At 36.8% G+C, this 14,401-nt stretch overlaps 2 non-coding genes across 2 annotated transcripts; both read left to right on the top strand.

Annotated features, from left to right (window-relative positions):
* Positions 1-3,107: 3,107 nt before the first annotated feature.
* On the top strand, positions 3,108-3,181 carry Trnai-aau (transfer RNA isoleucine (anticodon AAU)). The gene has a single exon. It is a non-coding gene; the product is annotated as a tRNA-Ile (tRNA).
* Positions 3,182-12,555: 9,374 nt separating this feature from the next.
* On the top strand, positions 12,556-12,629 carry Trnai-aau (transfer RNA isoleucine (anticodon AAU)). The gene has a single exon. It is a non-coding gene; the product is annotated as a tRNA-Ile (tRNA).
* The last annotated feature ends 1,772 nt before the right edge of the window (positions 12,630-14,401 follow it).

Genomic DNA, 14,401 nt, shown 5'->3' with positions numbered 1-14,401 from the left:
CGAATGTTGGATTCTGAGAAATTTTTGGTCGTCAGTCAATTTGTGCGGAACAAACCGTGCACACCTTTCGTAAGCCCAAATGTTCGGCCAAAATGCGATAAATCGATGTTTTGGAGATGTTCAATTCCATTTCCATGAATTTCAATGATGATTTCGGCTGATTTTTGATGAATTCACGCACAGTTTCGATGGAATTTTCGGTGATCACTGATTTTGATTGGCCCACATGTTAAACGTCATTTATGTTCTCACGACCACTTTGCAAATGTTGAAACCACTCTGCTACGAGATAGGCAATTATCGCCATAAACTTGTTTCATCAATTAAAACGTTTCGGTAAAAGTTTTACCAATTTTAAAACAAAATTTAATGTTGACTCTTAGTTCGAAGCTCATTTTCGCACCGATAACACAAACATACTGACACTTAAAACGCAATAACTGCTCGCCTTTTCTTACAAGTTGATCTGCTTTACAACTTCCGACGTACTCCTACAGCTCACTAGCACAAGGGCAAGGCCTGTATAACAGCTCTGCTATCGGCTAAAAGAAGCCGCAATTCCGAGAAGTGCATCTGCTGGTACATTGCAGCTTCTGCTTCGTGAAGAAATATATTTTTTTTAACTAAACCTTAAATAACTGTTAAGAACTAGCAATCAATGAAAGTATTATGTTATCTCCCTTTACACGTAGGTGTTAAAACTATACTGAGAGGCGAGAGCGTATCTTCGCTGCAACAAAATAGTGGTCCGAGCCTATGCTAGAACCTCGGAACTATGCCCGTCTAAAACACTGGATACGTGTCTTCCTTTTATCACAACATATTCGATCTGATTGGTGGCTTTTCGATACAAGCGCTCATAGCACACATCTTTGACCACATCGTCTTCCTCTTTCGTCGAGGCGTGGACAGATATCAGCTATATGTTTATCAACTTCGCGTTGATGCGGACTGTGGCTAGACGTTCATTCACCAGGGTGAACGCTAGGACTCAGCGACGGACTCTCTCTCTCATCGCTGTAATAAATGTCTCAAGGACCTACTAGTCTCCGCCTTTATCCCATCCATCGTCTTTCCTTGAACGACGGTGATATCATTACCTTAGTGTGTCCTTTCTTTTTCATAGGGTGGGGTTTATACGTGGCGGGTCAGCGCACAACCTCGCTGGGCGAGTAGTATAGAGTTTTATACACATTTATATAGCGAATCGTTTGTTTCAAAACCGACGCCCACTGGAAGCCGCACCACTGGTGAACATACGCTGCAATAAGGCTTCAGCGAACCTTTAAACCGAATATATCAGATCGGCTCCGCTAAAGCCTCCTCTATTTTAGCCGTGACCCCAGGTTCCACTCGGGTTCGCTACCGCATCTTACACAAGTTTCAAGTGCGCGGGGAGGAATTGTATTATATATAGACCTGCGACTCTAACTGCTTACCCAGAAGCATGATTATACCCCAGTACACACATTAAACAATACGAATGTGTAAAAAACAATAAACACCTCGGGGAACAAAAACTATAACTCTACAACTTCAGATAAATGTTAACTCGAGTAAAGAAACCTTGCACCAAAGAACACTCAGCTACTTTTAGGAAACTTAGCGTAACTGTCTTAAAAACTAAAAATACTAGTTTTCGTATAGTAATTTGGACAAAAGCATGGATTGTGCAATATTTCAACTCTTCGTGTCCCTCTCGAAGCATCCTATAAATGTACATAAAAATAATCAAATGAGCGCAGACATTTCAACGTACCAAATGAGCCGTTTTTCACCGGTCTTTGGTGGTCAAACACATCTATGTCTATACATTCATATCAACGCGTCCGTCCAACATCGGATTAACTATTTAACTGTAGCTGTTCGTGCTCCATGCAGGTACAAAAATATGTTTATACATTGCACAAGCGTATGGTGCATGAATCTGTTGTTGTTGTCGTCTTTTTTCAAACGAGCAAATATTTAACTGCTCTGTATATAACGGTTCGATGAACATGTTATGTTTGTACGTATGAAAATATACTTCTTTGTGTGGTACAAATACACGACCACCAGTCTATCCGTTGCTACACACTTTCCATCGTTTTGTTTGTTCGCTATCGCTATTCAGGACGTTTATCAATGCAAGCGGCCAGCCTCAAACAATTGTGCACCACATTGATCCGTCTCTCATTGGCATGTGTAACGCCAGCGCACACAAGTACACATCCTCGTTACACCTTTACAGGTTGGAGAGCGCAAAAAAATATTAAACTCCCTTTATTCGTCGTGTATATAAGTATGTATGTGGGTACATGCATATACATATGTATGTACTACATACAAACTGTTATACATTTTCCAAAATATTTAAATTAAGCCCCCCAACTTGCGATTGAACAAACTTCTGTACTGTTCTCGTGTCACCTTGCCATTTTAATTTTAAATTATTTTTTTTTACGTTTAGTGCCAATATTTGGGCATGAGAATTTAATTTTTTTAATATAATATTTACATAATTTACATCAAGTCAAATTCAACTCAATCGGAGTAAAATGGAATTGCGAAAGTATTGGAAGTGTTTTTTATAATATATGTACATACATATGTAAATTATTAAAAAAAAATTCACTCACTAAAAGATTCATATGAAACGAGAAGCTCTAGATACGAGTATACTTGTACGTATTTTGTATTAAAATACTTATGCAGACAGTTTTATGGATATAATTTGATTAACTTAAACTTTAAAGAGCATATCACAAATTTAATATAAATAAACTTTTTACTCATCGACTTAAGAATGAACATATCTATACATATATGTACATACTGTGTTCCATCATAGAAACTATAGTATTTCAAAGCTTCAAATAAATAGGACTTGCAGTATACACATGCAACAATATATGCATATGTATCTATTTAATAATATATGAAAAGACCTGTATATAATACATACATACATACATACTAACATACATATACATTGATGAGATTAGTTAAAATGTGATTAGTAAAGTAAATTTATAAAATCTTTAAATAAATATTTTTGTCCTGTTTTTTTTTAATTTAGTTTTATCAGCTGTTTGTTGCGCTGGCACTTGAGCCAACGGTAAATAACTGGCCCATTAGCTCAGTTGGTTAGAGCGTCGTGCTAATAACGCGAAGGTCGCGGGTTCGATCCCCTCATGGGCCATTACTATTACTTTTTGTTTTAAAATTATTTTCTAAATAATCTATGTATATGTTTTATATATATAACTGAATAAATACTTTTTAGAAATTACATAATACAATTTCGCTTTCAGGTATTAAATAGTAAGACAGAAATGGCAGTTTTAAATCTCCTTAAGTTGTTCTAAACGTCCCAAATGCGGCAATGTTGCTTGTTGCGAAGCGAATGGTGCCGAATCGACTCTCCACGGGCTTCGTGTACACTCTCAGCTACGACTGCTATAGTTTCTTTAATCCGTGCTAGACAGGTCTATTTGGTCGAATATTATCCAATAATGAATGCTGGGTCTCAAGCTGGGTGCTGGTGTTGCGGATGTTACTCTCAGTAAACCGATTACGTTGACCATAAGTTGAGCGAAGCGCGCGAAATTTGAAGGATTTGTGAACAACGTGAATATTCGTAATAAACAAACAATACTGAAAAAACTAACATGACAGCTTGACACGATCCACGCGTCAAAAAAAGGCTATTGAGAAAAGTATCTCTACTTGCATCACCCGTTATTTTTGAAAGGTCTGAGACTGTGATAACATGTAAGAAATAGACAGTGAGTTCTTAGGTTAATAAATCCTAAAATTAAACATTTTAAAAACCATAACATATGAATCGAATTTGTTCTTTTTAAAACGTGCCGACAAATGCCAACTTCGAAACCGTACATACATACTTACATATATTATTACATTTCAATACCTCACGCACACGCCATTAAACTATTCACTGGTGACCTTTTTTGTTGGGATCTAATTTTTCACACAAATACATTTTATGGCATGTATGTATGTGCATATGTACGAATCATATGAATACTTGATTTAACCCTTTCTTAAATGGCGTAACTAGTGATAACTCTTGTCAGAAAATGTTTCGAATAGACAATCAAATAAAATTTCCACAATTGGCTCTAACGTATGTATATTCGTCCATGCATACGTACACATATGTAAGTATGTATGCATGTAAGGCTATGTATGTATATACATTAGGGTGTTTTTTATTGAACTATTAATTTTTTTCAGTCCCGTCCGGAAATTTCCTTGGGAATACCCTAAAAAAAATTCCCTGAAAAGTTTAGCTCTTAATATTAACATTAAGAACTGGACCAAGGCCTGTAAAAATTTTCCATAGAAAATGCACTACAATAGTGAGTTTTTATCTTTGAGTTCCTACAGATCAGAGGTATTTTATGGCATCACTTTGACTTTAGACGCATATTTCTCAAAATTGTTCAATCTACAAAAGTGCCCAGTTCAACAAAGTCGTAACTCACACCGGGAAGGTGGTACGGGGCTCTAAACTCGATTTTTCCAAGAATTTCGCATATTTTTGTATATACATATCTCGTAAATGACAGGAGCTATAGAAAAAACTTCTCGATAAGTATTAATGATAGCGATTTTAACCTCGGACCTTTTTTATAGCAAATAAAATTTCCTACAAATTTGTAATTCAAATTTTCAGGGAATTTTTTTTAGGGTATTTCCAAGGAAATTTCGTGACGGGACTGAAAAAAAATTAATAGTTAAAAAAAACACCCTAATATACATACATATATACTATATATTGTTGTACGCGTCGTGCTATACAATAAATTCATTGCATGTCATGTCCTTTACTATTCACACTTACAAGTTACATATTTTGTTTATTGGCTTCATCGTTTTCATTTAATTAGGAAGGGGAAGAAAATAAATTTGACAAAGTGACTGTTGTCATAAAGGGACACTCAATCCCAAATATATTGCATGTATGCACATAGCATTTTCTGAATTTTTACGCGTCGACAACATGCCAATACATACCTTACCACATACGAGGTGTGTTCAAAAAGTATCGCGAATTTTGTGTTTTTTCAAAAAGTATTTATTTATTCATGAATATCTATTTTGTCCCCTTCAAAGTAATCCCCATGAGATATTATACACTTGTGCCAACGGTTTTTCCAATCTTCGAAGCACTTCAAAAAATCATTTTTTTTATCTTCTTCAGCTCCTCCTTCGATGCCGTCTTTATCTCGTCAAGAGAAGCGTAACGTCGTCTTTTCATGGGCCTCTTCAGTTTAGGGAACAAGAAAAAGTCACAGGGGGCCAGATCTGGGGAATACGGTGGCTGCGGCATCATTAGTGTGTTGTTTTTGGCCAAAAAGTCGCGCACAAGCAACGATGTGTGAGCAGGGGCGTTATCGTGGTGCAATTTTTTTGATAGGTAAAAATCGAAGACGATCCAAAACACGTGCAAGCAAAGCAGCTGTCAACAATTAAATGAACATTCAAAATGGCCGAACTTGTCGGCATAAGTGAGAGACATGAGTACCAACATAACGCCACAAAAAAATCAAAATGCGCGATACTTTTTGAACATACCTCGCGTGTATTACCCTTAAGTGCCAACTAACTGTTCAACACAACCGTCAAAAGTTTATATCCGACCAGTATGCGATTTAAGCTCAAAGTACCGTTATAATTTGGAGATGATTTAAGGGACACACTTAATGTGAAATTTAGTTTTTCGTATACCGAAATTTTGCCAATAACATAACATAAATTCAAATAAATATCTCAAATAGTTTTTGAATTACTACCTTCTAAAGTATAACCGCTCGGTTAGCTACTAGTTTATCTTTAAATGCGTTTTTCTCGGAACAGCATTTTTCAAATTTGTTGCAGTAATAGCCCATATCTTTTTATATCAAACTAACTCAAATATATCTGATCATCTTGAAAATTTTGTTTGGCTCGCGCCAACTACTGTGGATTGGGGAGAGCACACTTAAATTCCAATCGTTGGGCATACTTTCATCCGACCATATTTTGCAAAGAAATTGATGCATGCACCTTATCAGCTCTTCGCCGCCGTGTTTGAATAGCTCGGCCGGCAATCCATCAGCCCCCGCCGCTTTGCAGTCCTTGAGACGGATAATTGCTATTCGAACTTCTTCATGGTCGCGCAATGGAACGTCTGTTCCGACGTCATCGATTGGGAAATCGGGTTCGTCTTCTCCTGGCGTTGTACGTTCACTGACATTCAGCAGGGTTGAGAAGTGTTCCATCCATAATTTAAGTGTGCTCTGAGCATCGGTGACTAGATCACTTTTGGGGGTCCTACAGGAGTATGCTCCGGTTTTGAAACCTTCTGTAAGCTGCCGCATTTTTTCCTAGAATTTTTGAGCATTACCCCTATCGGCCAGCTTATCAAGCTCTTCATACTCGCGCATTTCGGCCTCTTTCTTTTTCTATCTGCAAATGAGGCTCGCTTCCCTCTTCAACTCTCGGTATCCATCCCATCCCACATGTGTTGTGGTGGATCGTAACGTTGCGAGTAGGCAGTCTGTTTTCTCTCCGCAGCGACACGACCCTCGCGACCCTCAGCTGTTCTTTTACATTTTCCGAAAACCAATGGTATTCGTTACAGTTATACGTAAGAAGTAGGAAATGCCGTCCCACAGGTCCTTTATACCGAGTTGCTGATGAGTGTTCTCAGAGAGCAGGAATAAAAGTCGAGTTGAAAATCGGTTGGCTGTCTGTTGTGATTGCACCTTTTCGACGTAGAACTTTCTTTGTGTTTATTGAAGTGCGTTATTTGAGGCACAGAGGCGGGTGCGGAACTTTGCTGCAACAAGATAGTGGCATGTTCAGTCCTTGTCCCGTTCATCGTATTTCTTGGACGGCGGTGATGTCAGCCTTTATTTGGTGAGGACATCAACCAGCTGGGCAGCGACACCTTCCCATAAAATATTTACTTGTCTTTGATTCTGGAAAATTGCCAGAGTATAATATAGTCGGTTGCACCCGAACTTAGCCCTTCCTTACTTGTCATTTTTAGTTTTGATCTACAGATGACAGAATCAATTTAGTATTTTACTGTGCATTATTGAAACATGTTTAAACATATTCTGAAAATTTCAAAATCTATGGATACTTAACTAGAATGGTCCTTTATGTACATATGTACATAGATCTTTATCGTGATTTTGATTAGTCAGTTTCAATGCCAGCCATACTCTAAAGTCGTCGGATCTGAATAATTTATTGGGAAATTATAACATTGACATTAATTGTTTCATCTGGAAATTGCTTTAGTCAATATCTCTATTTTTTGCTACTAATATAATCTGAGCCAGTCATGATCCAAGTAACTATTTTTTATGCCCGGGTAACACATGACAGATTCAGAAATTGTCTAGCAGTTTAATCTATTGTGTATTTGGTTGCAGCTCTAATCATCCGTTTCCAATATTCGAAAATTATTCGAAGCTATTTGTGCTGAGGGATCATTTTGGAAGTGTGTGCGCATAGTTATGATCAATCGAATTTTCTCAACACTTCGCCTTATGAACAATAAATGTTATTTTATCTCATAGGCAAAAATAAAATGAGGAATAAGTGGCAATTACATATGAAATACTAAGTCCAGCAGAGATAAAGAGATGTCCAACGCATCTCTCATTGGAAATCTTAGACAGTTGACAGAGTTTAGGAGGTTTTTGGCGTTTAGAAATTGAAAACGAGGAATGGCAAGTTTGAAATCCAGATTAAATTCCTTCGTTCTAGATCATTCATAAAAGAGTGTAAAAACTGAAAATTGATACATTATAGCATTAATTTTCAATAAAAAATTATTAAAAACATTTATTAATTGAGAGCTAAGAAGCGCTCTATATTAATTTTTAATCGTGATAAATTTAGGGTATTTTAATTTAGATGCCTAAAAGTTATTTTGACAATGCAAAATTTTATAAAAAAAAACTTTAATTTTGAGCCGCTCTCACACTGGCATAAGTTGGACATCTCTTTATTCCTGAAGTCTAGTGACAAGATGTAGTTAGAGCGCCAATAGCTTAGTTTGTTTTACGCGGTGCTTCGTGTTCTTCCAATAGTCTATCATATTTTATTTGTTCTAACTTCTCATAATCTCTTGCATTTCTGCTTTGCTGATTGTTGAGATATAATTTTTTTCGGAAATTTACTCAAAATAATAATAATAATTATTATGTAGTATATAATTAAAGTTTTAGGCACAGGCCTACTACTGTAATCAAATTAAAAATTGAATTTTTTCCATTTCATCTCCTTCAAAGTAATTTCCTCCCGCTGCAATACAGACGAATGCGGTGGTTAACAACAGCACGCCAGTCGTTTCTTCTTTTCGTTACGTGGCGCCAATGAGAGATTCCAAGCGAAGCCAGGTCCTTCTCCAATTTGTCCTTCCATCTTATACAGCTCATCGTTCCACCGAATGTGATATTCGCCATGGCCAACCCGCGGAGGACCATAAATCTTTCGCAGAACCTTTCTCTCGAAAACTCGTAACGTCGACTCATCAGATATTGTCATCGTCCATGCCTCTTTTTAGTTTTGCGGGGATACAAAATTCAGACATCGCGGCATAAAGACATAAATGCAGCTCCTTTTCTTGCTGTAAAAAGCGGCAGATATCGACGAAGAGGTGGTGTGTATCGATCATCTCTTCGCGCGTCTTTTCCAAGATTTGGCGAATGGTGAATATCTGGTCAGTTGTTGATTTGACAGGTCTAAAGCCACACTTATAAGGCATTAGTTTGTTGACGGTGGATTTCAGTCTTTTACACACTACGCTTGATAGAACCTTATATGCGATATTAAGAAAGCTTATCCCACGGTAGTTGGTGTAGATTGTGGAGTCTCGCTGTTTGTGAACTGAGCAGAGCACACTTAAATTCAAATCGTCGGGCATGCTTTCGTCCGACCATTTTTGCAAAGAAGCTGATTCATGCTCCTTATCAGTTTTTTGCCGCCGTATTTGAATACCGTGGTCGGCAATCCATGGGCCCCCGCCGCTTTGTTCTTCAAACGGGTGATTGCTATTCGAACTTCTTCATGTTCGGGCAATGGAACGTTGGCTCCATCGTCATCGATTGGGGATCGGGTTCGCCTTCTCCTGACGTTATGCATTCACAGCCATTCAGCAGTCTGGAGAAGTTTTCCCTCCATAATTTTAGTATGCTCTGGGCCTCAGTCACTAGATCACCTTTGGGGGTTCTACAAGAGTATGCTCCGGTCTTGAAACCTGCGTATCTCAAATACTAACGATTATTTTGACGTTAAATTTAGCATAGATGTCACTACCAGTACTACCAACTAACAGAAAAAAAAATTTACCGATTCGAAATACATGTGAAGTATAAATTAAAAATTCACCTTTCAGTTTGATTACAGTAGTATGTATTCAAATACATAAATACCTTTTTCATTTATGAAATATTTCGTATTTTAAAAATCGTCAACCGGGATTCAGCACCAATTTTTCACAACCAACCTGATATCATTATACTCGCAATAAAATTATCTTTATTTTGATATACTTGTAAGGTTTATCGCGTAAGTGGATAGTTGCAAATCACTATTGTCAAGTTACCTGTATGTACCGCCTACCTAATATTTCATATTTCAATTATATTTCGAAAGAGGTGTTTTTTAGTCGTGTGAATATTCGCCATAGAATATTCGCTGATATTGGGGCCCAGTTGCTGCAAAAAGTGTTCAGAAGTTAAGCTTCTCGACTGAGATTTACTTGAAAAACACATGTCTAAAAAAGTAAGCAAGGGCTAAATTCGGATGTAAAAGAACACATTATACTCTTGCAACAGGCGAAGATTACCAGCTCAATACTTTCAAGAGCTAGCAATATTGGCTAAATTCGGATGTAAAAGAACACATTATACTCTTGCAACAGGCGAAGATTACCAGCTCAATACTTTCAAGAGCTAGCAATATTGGAAAATGTAGCGAAAGGACTTGAACCTCATTGTTCGACGATAAATGAATTAGCCTCACATACCATCACCATTCTTCATGGATAAAGTCAGCCGGATGTTCGAAAATTCTAATATTAGTTATATAGGGGAAAGGTCAAGTTTTCACACAATTTTATTCAATTTAGTCACAAAGATACACTGTTATAAGTAAAACACATGCTCTCATTTTGATTAAGATAACTCACATATTGGCCGGTATACACGGTACAAAGACACCCGGAAATTCGAAAATCTTTATATTAGGTGCAAGGCGGCTAAGGGAAGTATTGAAAGTAAGGAAAGCATTTCCTCCGAATTTCATTTACATACCTCCGACATTGAACGATATTTTTGGTAAAAAGACAACTATTCAACATATTCTCTACCTAGGAACTTGAACAGTTTTTGTTGGATTTGTACAATTTTTGGCACACTTTAAAGTCATTATTTGTACAAAGTTTCATTCCTTTATTTTATTAGGTTCTCTATTGCTTACTGGAATGTGAAAGATCAGATGGAATTTCAAATTGTGTTATGTAGGAAGTACATAGCTGTGGTTGTAGTCCGATTTCCTCCATTTTTACACTGTGACATAGGAATATGTCTAATTTGGTAGATATCGATAGAGTAGGTTCCGAGATATGGTTTTTACCTAAATGTGGGCGGTCACGTCCACTGCCCAAATTTGACACCGACTCTAGTGTAAAATTTAATTTCTCTGACGTAGTTATGTACTTATTGATTTATCGCACCTTTACTGATTTTTAAGAAAAACGTTATATGAAGAGTGGGCGGGGTTATCAACCGATTTCGCCAAACTTCAGACAGTTATTCGGATTTCAATTCGTCTAGTCATCCTGATCATTTACCATATACATATGTATGTGTATATGTAGATAACCATATACAGTGGCGGACAAAAGTCTACATACACCCCCTGTTTTCTTCGATGTGAGAGTACAAAAACTTTTTAGAAAAATGTGTTGATACAGTTTTATTCTAATATCTATTATAATAACAATTAACTAAAAAAAATCATTATTTAACATAAAACAACAAATTTATGGAAGAAAAACTCATTAAAAATGCTTTGACAAAAGTCTACATACAGTTCTAATCTCCTACTTTGTACATTGCAATATTAACAGTAAGGTAACGTTAGCCTTTTTCTTTTATTTCAATATGTTTATTGTTTGATATTTATTTAGTTGTGGTTTAAACATTTCAATAGCTATAATGGCTCCGCGAAATGAAATATCAATTGATGTAAGAAATTTGGTGATAAAAGAGAGAAAAGAAAAAAAATCATATGGTGAAATTTCTAAAATTTTTAACTTGAGTCGAGCAACAGTACAGACAATTCTAAAAAACTTTAAAAATAATGGTTCCAACGAAAATAAACCGCGCAGTGGACGCCCAAAAAAACAATCTCGTAGAGACGTCAGCCTGATTCTCAACGAAGTAGACCAAAATCCAAAAGTAAATGCTCCAAATATAGCCGAACGCGTAGTAAGTACATCACAAATGAGTATCCAACCAAAAACAATAAAAAAAAACTCTAAACGATAACGGATTCCACAGTAGAACACCACGGAAGAAACCTTTTATTTCTGAAAAAACCGGAAACTTCGTTTAAAGTTCGCCAAAAAACACAAAGAAAAGGAAATGGATTTTTGAAAAAAAGTTTCATTTACAGATGATTCTAAATTCACCCTTTTTGGTAGTGATGAAAGGGCTAAAATTTGAAGGAAAACTAACGCCACGCTTGAACCGAAGAACGTAGTATAAATTGTGAAGCTCGGTGGCGGCAGCGTAATGGTTTGGGGAGCTGTTGCGGCCTCTGGAGTTAGAAAGTTGGACTTTATTGAAGATGAAATGGACGGTACTTATACTTAGTCTCTGTTGGAACATAATTTGAGGCCTTTGGTGGATAATTTAGGGCTCGGTTCCGGTTGGATATTTCAACAAGATAACGATCCGATGCATGCGGCGCAAATTGTCAAGGATTGGTTGCATTATTATACTCCAAGTGAATTAAATACACCACCTCAAAGTCCAAATATGAATATTATTGAACATGTATGGGAGATTTTGGAGCGTAGAATTAGAAAGAACCAAATTTCTAGCTCTGCTCTACTCTAAGAGCGCATATTGGGACCTTGGAACAGCATTACATTTGCAGCGTTGACAAATTTAGCAGAATCAATGCCACGGCGTCTTCAAGCAGTTATAGATACCAATGGGGACCCAACTAAATACTAAAACGTCTTAATAACTAGCATTTTTTACAGTTTTTCGCACTGAACTAAGATATTTTTGTACTGTATGTAGACTTTTGTCAACACAATATTTGAGTTTTTATTCCATAAATTTGTAGTTTTATATTAATTAATGGATTTTTTAAGTTTGTTGTTATTAGAAAGAAGATTAGAATAAAACTGTATCAACACATTTTTCTAAAAAGTTTTTGTACTCTCACATCGAAGAAAACAGGGGGTGTATGTAGACTTTTGTCCGCCACTGTATGTATATGTGTATGTATTCTGTTCATTTGGGGGCAACTGGCCCATTAGCTCAGTTGGTTAGAGCGTCGTGCTAATAACGCGAAGGTCGCGGGTTCGATCCCCTCATGGGCCACAACTATTATTTTAATTCTGCCCACTCTCATTGTTGTTTATATTCAAAATAGAAGAGCTACAAATGTGAAATCCATATTGTATTTATACCCTGAACAGGGTATATTAAGTTTGCCATGAAGTTTGTAACACCCAGAAGGAAGCGTCGGAGACCCAGACCCTATAAAGTTTATGCATACATATGTATATAAATGATCAGTATGTTGAGCTGAGTCGATTTAGCCATGTCCGTCTGTGTATATACGAACTAGTCCCTCAGTTTTTAAGGTATCGTTTTGAAATTTTGCAAACGTCAACTGAACGATCGGAATCAAGTTCTTGTATGGAAAACTTTCACATTTTACAATGTATCTTCACAAAAGTTGGCACAGGTTATTTTCTAAGGCAACAATGTAATCTCCGAAGAAATTGTTCAGATTGGATTACTATAGCTTCCATACAAACTGGACACATAGTTACTAAAAGAAATGCACCTGTGAAGGGTATATTAGCTTCGGTGCAGCCGAAGTTAACATATTTTCTTATTTAATTGAAATTTAAAACTATTTCTGGGGTGTAACTTTATTGCAATTAGTTGTGAAGCTTAGCATAAAAGTACACAATACCTTCGCTAAAGAAAATCTATCAGGAAGAATAAATGGATAAGAATGAAAATGAGGGCAAATTTCAAAGCATGTGCCTCTACCTAGAAAACTCGTACATCTGTATGTGCATATGCAGATATGACAAAATGTGTGTATTTGTTTGCTGAGGTTAGAATGGCGTGTGCTGGCTTGTAAGCCGCGCGATGGGATTCTTCAGCGAGCCACTCAAGTGCACACAAAACGGACCCCAAGTACAGATTTCAGTGTAAGCACAAGAGCAGCTGCAATAAGCACACATTTACATACTATACATACACACAAATGTACACATAAACATAAAAATTTTCAAAATGTGGCGGCGCTGTGTACAACAGCGTTATGAAGAAACGTTAACAAGTGCACGTAAGCAACATACATATGTACATGCATATATGTATGTATATGCCATTTGTTTGTATGTAAGTTAACATATTTCAATATATGTATGTAAGTACGTATGTATACTATTCACCCAAATTCCCAAACTATTTGCTGACGCTTTCATTCTCCACTTATCATATATAAATTTATGTCTTTTTTTATTTCCCAAAACGCTTCGTTTTTTACGCTCGATCTATTCGATCTAGCACGCATATGTATAAGTATGTACATACATATGTATGTATGTATGTACATATGTATGTATGTATGTACATATGTTTGCGGATCCACGGGGGGTACTAAGGAGAGTTAACACTTTGAGTAGCAAGTACAAAATTATATAGTTCAATCCTCTCCCCCAAAAATTCTACTCTTGATCCGCCCCTACCTTCATTCCGCATCCTTTTTTCTTTTGCTTGCTTGCCAGTTGGAGTGTATTGTTGCACGCTGGCGTATGTTGACTTGTGGTGTACGTAACTTGTCGGAAGCTGCTCTCTGGTCAACGTTAAATCCCGAGCAAATGAACCTGACGAAGGCAGTGTGCAAACAAATATGTATATGTGTGTTATTTTGTCTCTTTGTTGTCCGCTTTGTTTAATTTTTTTCTGACTATTCGAGTCGAACCCTAATGCCGGCGGGAAATTAAAATAGCACTGAAATTGTATACAATTTGTGCGCTTATGTGCATCCGTCGTCTGCTTCGTTTATGCTTTTTTCGCTTTTCACAATTTTTTCTTCCCTCCATTTCATTCGGTTCTATGCATTACTG

The sequence above is a fragment of the Bactrocera dorsalis genome, chromosome 4 (genome assembly GCF_023373825.1).
Source record: "Bactrocera dorsalis isolate Fly_Bdor chromosome 4, ASM2337382v1, whole genome shotgun sequence".
Classification (NCBI taxonomy): domain Eukaryota; kingdom Metazoa; phylum Arthropoda; class Insecta; order Diptera; family Tephritidae; genus Bactrocera; species Bactrocera dorsalis.
Note: the sequence above shows the minus strand (reverse complement) of the source record. Positions and strands in the feature narration are given on the sequence as shown.